Source organism: Nyctereutes procyonoides, unplaced genomic scaffold, assembly GCF_905146905.1.
Source record: "Nyctereutes procyonoides isolate TBG_1078 unplaced genomic scaffold, NYPRO_anot_genome, whole genome shotgun sequence".
Classification (NCBI taxonomy): domain Eukaryota; kingdom Metazoa; phylum Chordata; class Mammalia; order Carnivora; family Canidae; genus Nyctereutes; species Nyctereutes procyonoides.
Genome location: NW_026575140.1, coordinates 70,929,141 through 70,945,878, shown reverse-complemented (window position 1 = coordinate 70,945,878; position 16,738 = coordinate 70,929,141).

Sequence of the window (16,738 nt, the reverse complement as noted above, 5' to 3'; positions counted from 1 at the left end):
TAGTGATTACATTTGTAGTCTTTGTTCTTCTGCTTTCTTGTGATTTGATGGGTTTCTTCAGTGATATGTTTCAATTATTTTCTCTATATTTTTTGTATATCTGTTACAGGTTTTGATTTGTGGTTACCATTAAGTTATTATATAATATTTTATGGATATAGCAGTCTATTTTAGGATGATGGTCACTTAAGTTTGAATCTGTTCTAAAAGCACTAAGTTTTTACTACCCATCCCCCATGTTTTAGGTATATGGCGTCATACTTTACATCCTTATATTGTGAATTACATGAGTGATTTTTATATATACCCAATTTTTACTACTTTTGTGCCTTAACTGGTTTCGTGACTGATTAATTTTATTATGTTTTATGTGTCAGTGAAATTTTTTCATTTCCTTTTTTTCTTACTCATGATAATGGTCCTTCTTTTTTCACTCAGAGAATCCCATTTAACATTTCTTGTAAGGCTGGTTTAATGGTGATGAATTCCTTCAACTTTTGGGTACAAAGTTATTTCTTTTTATCTGTCTTTCTCTCTTTCTATTCTGAATGATAGCCTTGCTGGATAGAGTATTCTTGGTTGCAAGTTTTTTCTTTTCAGCACTTTGAAGATACCAGGCCACAGTCGTCTGGCCTGCAAAGTTTCTGCTGAAAATCTAGCAGCTTTATAGGGTTTCCATTTTATAGAACAATTTTATTTTATCTTGCTTTAAAAATTCTCTTTATCACTCCTTTTTGCCCTTTTAATTATTTTATTGTCTTGGTGTGGACTCCTTCAGTTGATTTTTGTTGGGGGCTCTCTGTGGCTCCTGGATCTGAATGTTCTTTCCTTCCCTAGATTTGGGGAGTTTTTAGCTATTATTTCTTCAGGTACTTCTCTGTCCCCTTTTCTCTCTCTTCTCCTTTTGGGATCCCAATAATGCAAATGTTGTTATGTTCAATGGTGTCACTGAGTTCTCTTAACTTATTCTCATATTTTATTGTTCTTTTTTCTTGTTCAGCTTAGTTGCTTTCCATTACTCTGTTTTCCAGCTTGCTGATACAGTCTTATGCTTCCTCTAGCATACTGTTTATTACCTCTAATGTATTTTCAGTTATTGAGTTCATCATTTGTAATTGATTCTTCTTTATATTTTCCGTCTCTTTTTTGATGATCTCACTGAGATTCCATTCTTTTCTCAAGCCCAGTGAGTATCTTTATGATCATTACTTTAACTTCTATATCAGGCATGTTATTTATCACCATTTTGTTTAGCTCTCTTGTGATTTTTGTCCTGTTCTTTCATTCGGGACATATTCCTCTGTCCCATCATTTTGTCTAACTCTGTGTCTGTTCCTATGTGTTAGGAAAGTCAGCTGTATCTCCTCGTAAAATAGTGGCCTTGTGATAGAAAAGATCCTGCAATGCCCTGCAGTGCAGTGTCCCCTTTTTACCAGAATCTATTGCTTAGGGAGTGTCTCCTGTGTGTGTGTGTGTGTGTGTGTGTGTGTGTTATATGTGCCCTACTGTTATGACTGAGCCACTTTTTCCTTCAATCCAGTCATCTGCAATGATTTTCTTTGCTTGTTGTGGACAGGATTTGGTCCCTGTGCTGTTAAGGGGCCAAGGTGGGGTTGCCTTAGGCTTGAGTTTGGTTGAACAAGATGTTTGCCAGAAGTGCAGTTGCACAAAACTATATAGGGTGTTCTCCCTGCATTATCCTCTGAGAGGCTTTTGTTAGTGGGCAGGCAGGGCCTGTAGTCAGACCAGATGTCTGCCTGCAGTCTGTCTGTTGAGGTTGCAGTGACCCCAAACTACCAGGCTCTCTTTGTGCTTCCCTTTTTGAGGTATTTGTTGATGGTTGGGGCTTGTAGTCAGACCAGGTATCTTCCCCTGGCCCATTGTTCTAGCTGTAGTTGAACTTGTATATGTAATTATTTTCCCCTCCCCCAGGGCAGGACTCACTTTGGGGTGGTGCTGGCCACTGTCAGGTTTGCCTGCACAATGCTATGCCTGTGGCATCGCTTAGGATGGATGCTTACCACCTGTGGTGGCTTGGATGGGGTGAATTTACAGGAGATGGTGAGGTTGAGGTATGTTAGCAGAGTATACACTGATCTGCTTGCATGAAAAGACCTAGAACTTCTTTTGAAGAATTCCTGCTGAAAGGGGCAGGTTGAATGGTAATTCCACAAGAGAATGTGAGGGTAGGGTATACTGCTAGCAAGCTAGGTGGAGAGTGAGCTGGTTCCCTTACATATCCATATAACTAGGCTCTTAGGCAGCAAAGAGAAATCATGCCAGCCAGCTCTTTTGTTTTGGAGAAATCTCCTAAAGATTCCTGCTTCTCCTGCACTCACTCTGACACTAGTAAATAAATTCCCTTTCTGTATCCTCCAGACATTTTCCAAACTGCTGTTTACATGCTGTATCTCTGTTTACATGCTATAGCAAACAACCTGTTGTTTTAAGGACAGGCCTCAGTTTCCTATTTCCTTCCAGCTCTACCAGAGCAAAGACAGGTGATTTTTAAAGTTGCTACTGGTAAGCCCCATTGAGTATAAAAACTCACAAAGTTAAGCCTCTTGCTTTTCAAAGCCAAATATTATGGGTATTTGTCTTCCTAGTGTAGGTCCTCCTGTGCCTGAGGTGCCTGGCCTGCAGTCTGCTCCTCCCCTTCACCATACTTTCAATGCCTCTCTCTTTTGTGGCTAGTCCTGCAGGTTAGTTAGTTCCCAGTTGGGTCTCTGCCCTTCCTACACTTTTTCCATGTGGCCTCCTTTCTACAAATAGCTGTGGAGAGTCTGTTCTGCTAGTCTTCAAATCATTTTATGGGTTATTTTATACTGATATGGTTGTTGTTACCTAGGTGTATCCATGGGATTGGTTCAGCTTAGGATCTTCCTACTCTGTCACCTTCCCCTGTCTTGATTTTTCTGTTCCTTTGTTCCTTCGTCACTGCTTCCTTTTGTAGTAAATGGGTGTTTTCTAGTGCAACTCTTAATTCCTTTAGTGGTATTTTTACTATTTAAAAAATTTTAATGGTTCTTCTAGCAATTACCTTATGCAGTAGGTTCTGATGATTTATATGATCTTTAGTCACTCTGTGTGCGTGCGCGCAAGCACACATGTGCATGCATATGTGTGTCAATTAAAATTACTGAATCGCTTATTTTCAGCCTGAAGAACTCTTCCTTAATATTTCTCGTAAGGCAGGTCTGTTAGTAATAGATTCTCTCCATTTTTTATTTCTCTGGGAATGTCTTTTATTTCTTTACCTTCAATTTTGAAAGGTGGTTTTGCTGGATAAAAGATTCTAGCTGATGAGTTTGTTGTCCCCCCCCCCAGTACTTTATATACATCATTATTTTGCCTTCTTGCTCCATTGTTTCAGAGGAGAAATCAACTGTTAATCTTAGTATGATTATCTTGCACATGACCAGTCATTTCTCTCTTTCTGCTTTCTAGATTTTCAGTTTGTCATTGTCTTTCACCATTCTTTACTATTATGTGTCTGGATGTGGGGAACCTTTTTATCCTATCCAGTTGGGAGTTGGTTGAGCTTCCTGGATGTATAGATTTGTATTTTTAATTGAACTTGAGAAACTTTCAACCATTATTTCTTCAAATATTTTTTCTACCTTTTTCCCTCCCTCTCTTCTGTTGCTCTCCCATTATGTGTATGTTGATGCACTTAAGTTGTACCACATTTCCTGAAAGATCTGTTTTTTATTTTTCTGTCTGTTCTTCAGAATGTATGATCCCTATCAAGGTATCTTCAAATAAGCTGATATGCCCACTCAAATCTAATGAGCACCACTGTGAAACTTTCAGTTATTATCCTTTTCAACTCTAGAATTTTATTTTACTTGTCTTTTTAAATTATTTCTCTGAATTGATGATCTCTCTTTGAGATTTTTGTCAAGATACCTTTATCTCTTTAAACATAATTTCCCTTATTCCTTGAACATATTTATAATTGTTGTTTGAAGTTTTTGTCTACAACATCTAACACCTTGACCCTCTCTGAGGTGATTTCTGTTACTTTTTTTCTAGTCATACTTTGCATGGATCATGGGGTTTTTTTTGTTGAAAACTAGACATTTCAGATAATATATTGCAGTAACTTTATGTACTGATCTCTCCCTATGAATCTTGATGTTGTTTGCTTATTTGTTCAATGACTTGGCTGGAAATGTTAGTAAAGTTTGTTTCTTCTGGAGTATGCAGACTTTGATATTATTCCTCAGAAAGTATAGTCTTGGGGATTCATGCAATCACCCTGAAATGATAGTGTTTTTATCAAGGTTCTCTTTTATTGTCTCTTATTCTGCTCTCTCTATTAAACTCTCTGCATCTGTTGGTATAACATCCAGCTGCTTATCCAAAGCTTGAAGGGCCCCACAATGAAATTAAGTATGTAATCTCAGGGACCCTGGGAATCTGTACAAAGATTTAGAGAACATTGTAAAATATTTTAACATTTTGGGCTGTCTGATGTAAGTAGGTTTGAATCTATCCTGAGTTGGTAGCTCAATATCTCACTGAATTAGTCTCTTAGTCTTGAGACTAGATCAGTTCAGTTAAAGGGTTGTGTCTCATTTCAGAGGGTGGTGACCTAACCCAAGATAAGTCTATATGATCCAAGTGTTTGCATCAGGTATTTAAAAATAGAAAGAAAAAAAATAATTGTTTCATATTATAAAGGTACATTTTACCAAATTGCTAGAAGTCCTAGCTTATGAGAAAATTTCCTTAAATCTGGAAAATGAAAGATTAAAAAATATAGCAATATTTCAAAGGTCATAAAAAATTATAATCACCCTCATCTGTTCACTCAGTTGTATGTAATTAATTATTGATCTTGTGTTTGCAGTTTTATGAATCCACTTTTTCCCTAGTGTTGAATTTTTACCCAGTTCAGTGGTAGGACCTAAAAATTATCAGAAACTTGTACTTGTCAGAGACCCTTCCATGAAGATCTCTCTTCCTTGAAGATGAAGTACTTTTGCAAGCATCAGAGTAAATGATAGCTGTTTATAAATGACAACAGACTTAAAAAATGTCAATGTTTAAAGATCTTATGAGAGTTTATTATAATGCAATTGACAAAGAAATTTGGTTATTTCTGTGACATACATTTTAAGGTAACTGGAATTATGACTGATAACATTACACATCAGGTTTTTATGAATGTCATATAACTTCTAGAATGCTTATATTAATAATATATATCCATACAAGGATATCTATAAAGAGGGTGTAGCATTATTTCTTATTTGACTATACTTCCCATGTAATTTAACACATCAAATAAGTCTAGTTTAATGTCTTTTTTTATAGAGAAAACAAAATTTTTAATATGTTCCAGGGACCCTCTGAAAACTCTCAAATTTCCAGTTGAAAAAGCCTTCATTTAGAATTTGATTTGAGAAAGTTTATCAAAAATATCAAAAGGCTTTGGACACTTGACTAAATAGTATCACAGAACATTATGAAACAATAGTTCATTATTTAACCAAAGTGACAAAAGAATTTAAGACAAATATAGAAGGTTACATAGTTTTATGCAAATCTAGTTCTTAATATTGAAAAGATTGTTTTCTTAAGTAATCAAAGACCTGATTAAGATAACATGAAACACAGGAAATTATTTTGCTAAAACACAAAAATCTTAGCTGTCTAGTCAGATTGCTGAAAAGGTAAAAATCTTCCACAATCTCTTATCAGAAACAGATCAATATTCTAAGAAAATTTTGTCCTTTTAGCAGGTGCAAGAAAATTACATAAGCATGCTATTGATAATATAGCTTATTTTAAAAATCCTTGTAATAACAATGCAATTTTAGCCAATTTGACCACACACGGTAAAATTCTTTCTCTCCCCCCCCACCAACTTTCTATACCACTTTGTTCTTTATTTTCCTTCCCATTCTGACACCACCAGTTTTACTTTATGACAAAATTACTTTTTACTTCCCTTCACAAAAATTTATCTCCATACTTCATACCTTTCATACTCAAAAGCACATCCTAATTTGCCTTGCATACAGAATTTCCCTTATTTCTAGAAGTTTTAATCACATATGTCATTAGAATGCTTAACCCTCAAAAACCTTAATTTCAAGTAAAAACTAAGAAGTAAGAAATTGGGAACTGTTCTGCCAACTTACTTTAGATTGATAAACTTATGAATACATTTCAAATTATCTAGAAACCTCTGTACTAAGAGGTCAAAAGTAGGTAAATGAATCTGCTTAGCAATTAATGTTTTAGTACTTTATCTTATTTGGAAATCATCTAGATATTCAGCGAGTTCCCATCATTTAATTCAGCAAAATTCAAAAAGTAGAAGTTATCAAAGTTTGGGAAACTATTTTTTAAGTACATACCATAATTATTCCTGATAAGTCACCTAAAAACTGTTATCCTGCTTACACCTATCTAAATCACTTGATCCCAACAATTATGTTTAGACTACCCATGAAAATTTCATTAGACAATTGACAAAATCACCTGCTACCACAAGTTACTTTTCTTGCCAACAAGTTTTATAATAGAGATAACATAAAAATTATTTGACTAATAAATTCGAGTAGAATAAAAGATGTTCATCTGCATTATATTTAATGCTGATAACTCTAAATACATACCTCCTTTAAATAAATGAAACTAGGGAGCCCTGGATGGCTCAGTGGTTTAGCGCCTGCCTTTGGCCCAGGGCATGGTCCTGGGGTCACGGGATCGAGTCCCACATCAGGCTCCCTGCATGGGGCCTGCTTCTCCCTCTGCCTCTCTCTGTGTGTCTTTCATAAATAAATAAACAAAAATCTTTAAAATAAAAATAAATGAATGAATGAATGAATGAAAGAAACTAGCTTTTATTTATTAGACTATCCCAGGTTATGTGAACTTGAAAATTATTTGAGTTAATTTCTGTACTTCTGGTTTTTAGTAAAACTTAATTCGTATGAGCTTATTTTTAAGCTAATTAAATAGAGCTCTTCTACAAATTAATTTTGGCAATTGCATCCAAAGGTAGAAAAATAGCACGCATCTGCAACATACATGTAAAGACACATAGACTCAAACAGAAATCTTAGAGCTTTCATTCCAAAATTTTAGCCATGAATTGGGTGCAATATAAAACTCACTAGTTTACAAATAGCAGTTTATAAATAACGGTCTCTGGCAGAGGAAAAAGCGAAGGTTACCCACTCCAGTGGCTAAAGCTTTTTACTAATTGTGGTGACTTTTAAAATTTGTATTTGTCCCTGACGAGTAATCTTAAGGAAGCTGTGGACTAGATTTTGGGCAAAAGAGCTTTATTAGCAGTTTATATTTTAAAAGGTCTCTTTCTGTTTTGGGTTTTGGGTTTGTTTTGTTTGTTTTTTCCTTCATTCTCCAGCAATTGTGAATAGACCTCTAGTTATCTCCTGGGGTGTTTACATTTCAAAGTCATGGTAAGATTTACATCTTCAAGGGATAGAGAAAGAAAATGTAAATTTTATCCTAGGAAGTTTAGTGCCTCTTGGATCCTTTTGGCACCCCAGTTAAAATGTAACAGTACCATCCTATAATTAGAGGAATGACATATAAAAAATAATTCTCTGGACTCAGAGTCAAGTGGGGCATCTTTAGGGTTGGAAACGGGTCATTTGGGTCACTATTTGGGGAAATGATAAAACCCATTGGACCATGCCAATTTTGTGCAGCAGGAGATGGGCTTCACTTTAGTGTTTTCATTCAGTTAGAGCCCTAGCTGTGATCACTGTGATGGAAGGGTGGGTGTGGAGCCAGGTAATAAATATCCAAATGAGTAGTGGGAGGACTCTGGTTTGAGCATCAGTGGCTCCAGGGGGCCTTTGCCTTTCCTCTTTCCTTTTCCTTTTCCTTCTGCGGAGGCCTCAATAACCCTGTCAGCTTTCCCCTTGGTGATAGAAATGCCTCATGGGGTATGCTGCTCAGTTCCTGTCCATTCAGGGAAAAGTCAAAGAGGCTTGGAATCTGTGGTATTTTAGAGGAAATGAGCATAAAGCTCAGAAGGATCTTTAAGAAAGTTGTAGATTGTAGGGTCTTTAGAGATACTGTCTAGTTAATACATTTTGTCAGCTATGAGTAAAAATTTAGATTGAACCTGTTCAAACAAGAAAATCTGTAATAGCCAACAAACTCCCCTCTCTCAGTCCTGCTGCATAAAATCTTTAAGAAAAAAAAATATATATATATATATTTATTTATTTAGAAGAATTTAAATTTCAGTTAAGGTATAGTTTTTGATCTTGGTTTCTACTTCTTATTTTTGTCTAGTTTCCTTAATCTTGGGCATTGTTATCAGAAGTTTTTGGATAGTGTCACTCTGAGCCTTCCTTATAGGTGGCTGTTTTCCTTTCCAACATGTTCCAAGAGATCTCTTCTGGGATTGAAATCTGTCTCCACTAGCATTGATTATGTACAATTTTCTGGAGAGCCCTAGGCCTCTGGAGTGTAATATTAAAGTCTTGGCATGTTGGTATATGGAACAGAATAATGTCCATGAAGCATTCATGGGATTTCGCATTTATCAGAAAGTTGGCATACTTCCTCAGGTTCTTGGGAGGCACCGACACTAGACTTTCAGGACATTTATATATGTCCACTAATTTTTTTAGCAACATTACACCAGGGACAGGACCCATAATGTCCCATTGGGTCAGAGGATGAAGAGCAAGAGTAGTGAGTGAAATGGTGACAGACCATAGCCTCTTGTATTTTCCCTCCAGTGCCACTATTGGTTTCTGGTTGCAGGGCTCTTTCAGTCTTCTGGGTTAGGACACATAGTCCAAGCATGACTCACTGACTCAGTGGCCACAGATGGAGATCTCCTGTCCTCCTCACCTATGGGAACATTTCCTTTGTGCCTTTAGCCCAGAAACTCTCTGTGGGCAGTGACAATAGCTTTGCAATCCAAACACTTTCCTTATCTATCCTTGGCCTTGAGGCATGAAGGAGCCTTAAGCACTTTGACAGTCAGTGAAGGCCTTTATGTCTCATAAGACTGTGTGGCCTTGATCAGCCTGCTCTGGGGATATAATGAGTTATTACAGCAGCTGTGACCTTTGGGTTGGCTACAGCAGGCAACACACTACAGAAGCCATATGCAAATCACATTGTAGCTTTACAGACCCCCCAGCAAGTGCAGCTTTTTTTTTTTCAGATGGTGGAACGCACCTGACTTAGGTCTAATCAAGCAAGTTTCAAGTATAGGGCATTCACCCTGGTTAATATCAGTTGTTTTGTGCCAGTATCAGCCTATCAATAACCAATGCTAGTGTTAGACCGGGTCTCATAGTTATTATGGTCTCATAGTGGATTGCAACATCCCTTTTAGCAATAACCATCAGGAAATCTTGAAAAATTAAAGTTTATTATTTACAGAATTCTACAGAGTACCTGGGGGCCACACAGGTCATGGGAAGTGAGGAGAGTGATAAGATCTGGTATTCTGCTTTCATTGGGGATGATGGTAGGGGCCTAAGGTTTCACATGCTCATTCTTTATTGGTGAATTTAAAAGATAGGACTGGGAACTTACGGGGGAAGAGAAAAAAAAGTGGCCCAAATGATCATGATCAGTTATTGAAATCAACCAAGATCTTTAAAACATAGAAGCCTCCATGGGGGAAGGTGACCTGGTTCTTTATTTAGTGGTGTGGCTGGTGATGTGTTTATTAGAGATAGGCATCTTTGAAGTGAGTGTCTCAGCCATCAAAGCTTATATTAGGCACTTGTGTTCCAAAAAAAAAAAAAAAGAACCAAGCCTCTCAGAGTTTCCACTATGGGATGGGTTTGTGACATATGTAGGGATGTGTTTTATATATAAGTATATGTATACATTGTGAATGAGGAATGGTGCCTGTTTTCCTTTGGTAATTTTGTCCATCATGACTGAACAAGAATTCAGCTCACATAAAGGCTATAAATATAAGAAAAACATGAATACGCTGACAGTTCTCCACAATAAGCTGAAATACCAGCTACTATGAGTTTATCACATGCATACAGTAGCAATCTAGAGTGAGATTTGGGTCTCTAGGACCTTTTTAGAAGTTATTTGGCAAAACTATGCCCAATTTTTAAGATCAAGAAGCAAGTTCAAAGTGGTTTTATGATTTAATAAAGTCTACATAGCTAACTAAACAATGAATTTAGGATAGAACAGGTTTCTTACCTACTGGTCCAGTGAATTTCAGTTATACCATGTTACCATTTCTATAAAAAAGCAACTGTCTTTGGATTGAGAGTCCATAGAAATTTTAAAACAGAACTGATGTAAGATCAAATATTTTAAAACTTGATAATAATCAGTTGAATTATTTTTGGGGGGAGGGAGATTTTTCCCAATCCTCAAATTAAGGGTAATTGTGAAGCTGTAGGACTTTCACTATAGAGAAAACCCTGACACAAGTTCCAGGCAAGAAAGGAATGTTGTAAAACTGAAGATGCTGCTGTGGATCAGTAAGATGACCTTAGAAAGAGGAATAAAACTGCTACTGGGGAGAACAGGTGTTTGTTTCAAAAGAATCAAAGTGAAGGAAACTGTCAGACAGGGTCTTAGTGAGAAGAGGCTAATTCAGAGTCCTAGAGCATGCTATAAATCATAAAAGAAGGAGGTAGAGCCAGTGAGAAGAATGGCATGGATGTCTGAAGATGGGAAATAGTCTTTGGAAATCCAGAAAATGTGCAGTAGGGCCAAATAAGACAGACTATTGGGTGGTTTTTCATAAGATGCTGGCTAGTGTGGAACAAATAGAGACATCGGAATCAGAAAGGTGTACATTCAGTTCCTGACCCTGCAACTAGCTCTGTCTGTTCCTTAATAAAATGAGATTAATAATAACTGCACAGAAGTTTGTCATGAAGGTACAGGTTTGAATGCAGGTAAAGGCCTTCGTGCATTGTTGCTGTTGGATAAATGGTAGCATTGGTTAGAGTCAGGCTGTGTAGGCGGGAGCATTTCCAAGGGGAAGCCTCTAACTTTGATATTCTTAGCTCTCCTTTGAGTCCCTGGACTCTGACCCCCGACTTGATCTCCATGTTTGCCACCTACATGCTCTGCCTTTATGACTCCAGAGTTTAAATTATTTTTAACTCATCAAATTATCTCCCACCTACGCAGACTCTAGCAGTCTGTTCTGGCTCTCTATGTCCTGTCCTACCACATTTATTGTTAACTATGTGGGCTTCAGAGGAGTTGTCAAAAGATTTTAAAAGGTACGGGTCTCTCTGCATACTTTGAGATCCTCAGACTTTACAAACCTTTTCATTTTTAAGATTGATAAATTACCCTCAGCAAAGTATAGGGTTAAAATCATCAACTATGCTCCTAATGTTTTAAACTTTGAGCAAATTTAGGGTATAACTTTTTGTTAACAGATCATCATGATCCAATAGGCTTACAATCACAACGTTGTAATTGAAGAAATTTGGGGTGGGTTAGTGAGCATTTCAAATTATTTAGCATATAACTGGATGAGAAAATATTTTTAAGAATAGCCAACATTTAAAAAATTTATCTTAAATATTATATTCTGTATTTTACCAAGATGACGGCATTATTATAAAGAAAGTGGGAAAGGTATGGCAAGCCTCTTTCACATAGCTATAATAAAACTCTATTTTAGGGATGCCTGGGTGACACAGTGGTTGAGTGTCGCCTTTGGCTCAGCGTGTGACCCTGGAGTCCCGGGACCATGTCCCACATCGGGCTCCCAGCATGGAGCCTGCTTCTCTCTCTGCCTGTGTCTCTGCCACTCTCTCTGTGTCTCTCATGAATAAATAATATATTTTAAAAGAACTCTGTTTTTATTGAAAAATATAAGATATGAAGCCATCTGTTTAGGTTGTGTACAAGTTTATATTTATGTCGTTTTCTTCATGGTGTACAGAACAGTGTGACAGCAAATATGGAAAATGACACTCTGTCCAGACTTTTTTGAAAGTCAGTTTATTGAGGTACAATATATTTATAGTAAAATTCAGCATTTTTAGTATATTCTGAGTTTTGGCAGAATGTTACTATTAGCACAATCAAGATGGAGAATAGTTCTATCACCCAATTTGACTATTGTTGATAATGCTTCTATAAACACTTGGGTGCATGTACCCCATCAAATCTGTGTTTTTGTATCCTTTGGCTAAATACCTAGTAGTGCTGGATCACAGGAGAGCTCTATTAACTTTTTGAGGAAATTCTATACTGTTCTCCAGAGTGGCTGCACCAGTTTGTACTCCCACCAACAATGCAAGAGGGATCCCCTTTCTCCACATCCTCACTAACATCTGTTGTTTCTTGTGGTGTTAATCTTAGCCATTCTGATCAGTGTGAGGTGGTATCTCATTGTGGTTTTGATTTACATTTTCCCGATGCTGAGTGAAGTTGAGCCTTTTTTCATTTGTCTGTTGGCCATCTGGATGTCTTCTTTGGAAGAGTATCTGTTCATGTCTTCTGCCTATTTCTTAACTGGATTATTTGTGCTTTGGGTGCTGAGTTTGAGAAGTTCTTTATAGGCTTTGGATATCAACCCTTTATCAGATATGTCATTTGCAAATATCTTCTCCCATTGAATAGACTGCCTTGTAGTTTGCTGTATAAAAGCTCTTTATCTTCATGAAGTCCCAATAGTTCGTTTGCTTTTGTTTTCCCTGCCTCCAGTGATGTGTCTAGAAAGAAGTTGCTCTGGCCAAGGTCAGAGAGATTGCTGCCTGTGTTCTCCTCTAGGATTTTGATGATTCCTTGTCACACATTTAGAGCTTTCATCCATTTTGAATTTATTTTTGTGTATGATGCAGGAAAGTGGCCCAGTTTCATTCTTCATGTTTCTGTCCAGTCTTCCCAATACTATTTGTTGAAGAGAGACTGTCTTTTTGCCCTTTGGATATTCTTTCCTGCTTTGTCAATGATTAGTTGACCATATAGTTGTGGGTCCATTTCTGGGTTTTCTATTCTGTTCCATTGATCTCTGTATCTGTTTCTGTGCCAGTACCATACTGTCTTGATTACAGTTTTGTAATTCAGCTTGAAATCAGGAATTTTAATGCCTCTAGTTTGATTTTCCTTTTCAGGATTACTTAGGCTTTTCAGGGTCTTCTGTGGTTTCATACAAATTTTAGGATTGGGCGAATGAAAAAAAAAATTAGGATTGTTTGTTGTAGCTCTGTGAAAAATGCTGGTGGTATTTTGAGAGGGAGTCCATTAAATGTGTATTGCTTTGGATGATATAGACATTTTAATGATGTTTGTTCTTCCAATCCATGAGCGTGGAGTGTTTTTCCATTTTTTGTGTCCTCTTAAATTTCTTTCATAAGTTTTCTATAGTTTTCAGAGTACAGATCTTTTAACTCTTTGGTTGGGTTTATTCCTAGGTATATTAAGGTATTTGGGTGCAATTGTAAATGGGATCGATTCCTTGATTTCTTTTTTTTTTTTTTTTTTTGCCGCCTCATTACTGGTGTATAGGAGTACAATCGATTTTTGTACACTGATTTTATAGCCTGTAACTCTGCTGAATTCTATAGCTTTTTTAAAAAAGATATTTTAATGGATGTGTAGTAGTAACTCATTATAATTTTAATTTTTATTTCCCTAATGTTTAATGATGTTGAGCATCTTTTTATATGTTCATTTGCCATCTGTATATCTTCTTTGGTGAAATGAATAAATTTTTCCCACTCTGTAATTGGATTCTTTATTTTCTCATTGAGTCTTGGGAGAAAATATATATAATTTCTAGTTTGAGTCCAAAGGCTTGAAAACCAGAAACACATCTGGGGCTAAAAAAAGAAAAAAAAAAGTGTCTCAGTTTAAGTAGTGAGACCAAATTCATCCTACTTCCATCTTTTTATGCTCTTCTGGGCTCAGTGGATAGGATGATATCTGTCTACAGTAGTAAGGGGTGAGGGTGACCTTTACTCCGTCTGGCTAGAATCATTAATCTCTTCTGGAAACACTCTCCTAGATATTCCCCAATATAATATTTTACCAGCTATTTGGGCACTTTTTAGCCTTGTCAAGTAGACACTTAAAAGTAACCATCATAGCTACCAGAGGCATAGTTGCCCTCTGTAACTGCCCCTGTCTTATAATTCCAATATTTGGGTCATCTCTAAGACTGATTCTATGGTTTGCCTTGCTCTTTACCATGGGTTATTTTTTCTTGTTATTTTGTGTGTTTCACAAATTATTTATTGCCAAACACAAAGTTGAAAATAATACACACTAAAATAAATAGTATTTATGCACAGAAAAGCTACACCCCTTCTCCTACATCAATAGTGTGTGTGTTGGGCGAAGAGGGTTCACTCAGTCTAGTCAGGAGTTGAGCCAGGTTTGGGTTTCTGTTGTTGCTATGGTGACCTTGAATTCACCATCAGCTTCAGGATTCTCTGGAGTTACTGGTGTTTAGGGTGGGTTTTGTTTTAACAAAGGATTTTTCTCAGTGTTCCTCTTTCATCCTTAGTATTATCCTTCCCTGTGTCTTAGAATGAGTCTTTCTCCAAGCTCTTGCTCCTTCTCTCATGGTTGACAGCAGTTGCTTTCCACTTGGTGCTGTCTACCCTGCTGGGGAGAAGGAGTGGGATTCTCTGGTGTTCCAGTTCAGCTTCAATCTTAGGCAGGCTTTGTGTCCCTAGGTTGGATAGAGGTTGGAGTGGCTTTCTTGGTGATGCTGCCTGCCTCCTTGCAGCATTAGGAAATCTCTAATGATCTTGGTCGAGGTCAGTTTCCTGTCCCACCCACTCCGAGCAGCACACAGTTTTATTTCTCCATTTCCCCAACTATAGTTTGGCTCTAGAAAGGCCAGGGCTCACAGTTTTTGTTTTTTTTTTTTTTTCCAGTGGCATAAGGCCTTAGCTCTTAGTGGAAGAGGATGCAGGAGAGGTTTTGTGTCTTTCCCATCAAGGAGCTTCTCTCTCCTCCAGACCTGGCCTGCTGAGGAGGCTGTGTCTAGTCTTCTGCACTGACCCTAGTCTTTCTCATGAGTGTTTGGTGGAGACCCAAGGAGAAGAACAATCAGTAAGTACAAATGTTTCCTATGTCTTCATTCCTAGGAGTTCTGTACTCTCACACCCTCTGCCCACACTCAGCTTTTAGCAATTTGTTTAAAAAAATGTAACTAAATTTTTATTATTCATTGTTCCCTCAGAAGTCAGTATTTGTGTCCCTTTTGTCCTTGGAAGTAGTCTTTCCTGAGATTTTAAGTTAGATGGTTGGTCTGTGACCCTAGTTTCTGGTAAGTTAAGCAACAGTTAGCATTTTGTAGATCTTCTGGATTTTCCTTGTAACTCTGGGAGTAATAATGTTCCTGCTGACTAAATACAACCTAGGCTGAAGTTAAAAGTCCTTTGGGGTTTATGATAAAGGATATAAAACTGTTTTAGGGAGACAAGACACTTGAACCAGAGAAGAAAATCCAATTTTTTTTGTTAAATTTATTTATTTATTTTGAGAGGAAGAGAGAGTCGGGGAATGGGCAGAGGCAGAGGGGGAGAGAGAGAGAGAGAATCCCAAACGGACTCATCACTGAGTTCAGAGCAAGTTTGAGGCTTGATCCCATGATCCTGAGGCCATGAGTCAGATGCTTAACCAACTGAGCCACCCAGGTGCCCAGGAAATCCTAATTTAAAGAACACCCATGCTCAATGAGCTCCCTGGACACCAACTGTCTATAACTAAAAGTAAGTAATTGTGTCTTTTCTTCCTTTTTGATGGAGGGAAATGATGGCATTAATTGAAACTAAAGTTTTGCTCAGAATATAAATTTGAGACTGTACACTAACTTCTAACTGAAAACAGTGTATTTATCTAAATCAGTGGACAGTATACTATAGTAAGTGCTAAGACAGAGTTTCATAATCTTTCTTAGTGTGTGTGTGTGTGTGTGCCATAGAACCCTTTCATGATCTCTGAACCCTTTCTGTCATTAAATGTTATTACATGCATGAATTAAAATATATAGGACTTCAAAGAAAACCAATTATATTGAATTACAGTTTTCAAGGTATTTCAAAATCTGATATAGACATATATGCCCTTCTATTTACCCATTAATTAAAAATATCTACTGTTAGGTCTAATAACTACTGCAATTTCAAACTAGTAATGAGAATAAATGCTATTTCATGATATCTGCAACAACTGGGACTTGATATGAAATATTTGTGATTTTTAAAAGATTTTATTTATTCATGAGAGACACAGAGAGAGCAGTAGAGACACAGGCAGAGGGAGAAGCAGGCTACATGCAGGGAGCCCAATGTGGGACCTGATCCCAGGACTCTAGGACCATGCCCTGAGCCTAAGGCAGACAGACGCTCAACCACTGAGCCACCCAGGCATCCCAATATTTGTGATTTCTAATCATTTGAATGTTAGATATCACTAATACCTATGGCACTTTATTATCTATTCAAAAAAATTTTAATGCTGAATTTTATGCAAGATGTTAGGGAAAATAAAATCTAATTTTCTTTTGATCTAAATTCACATTCTCCTTTGATTTCTATCTATGGATCTCCCAAGGGACCCTGGGTTAAGCAATCTCTACGCTGAAGTGGGAAACCATCAAAAGCAATCAGAGGTAAATATAACACTGTTTGTTAACTATACTGGAATTAAAATTTAAAATAAAAGAGCAATCAGAGGTAGAGGGAGGAAAGTCAGAGGAAGTTTTAGAGAGACTCCAGGTGGAAGGCACAACATCTACAAAAATATATTGAAGATG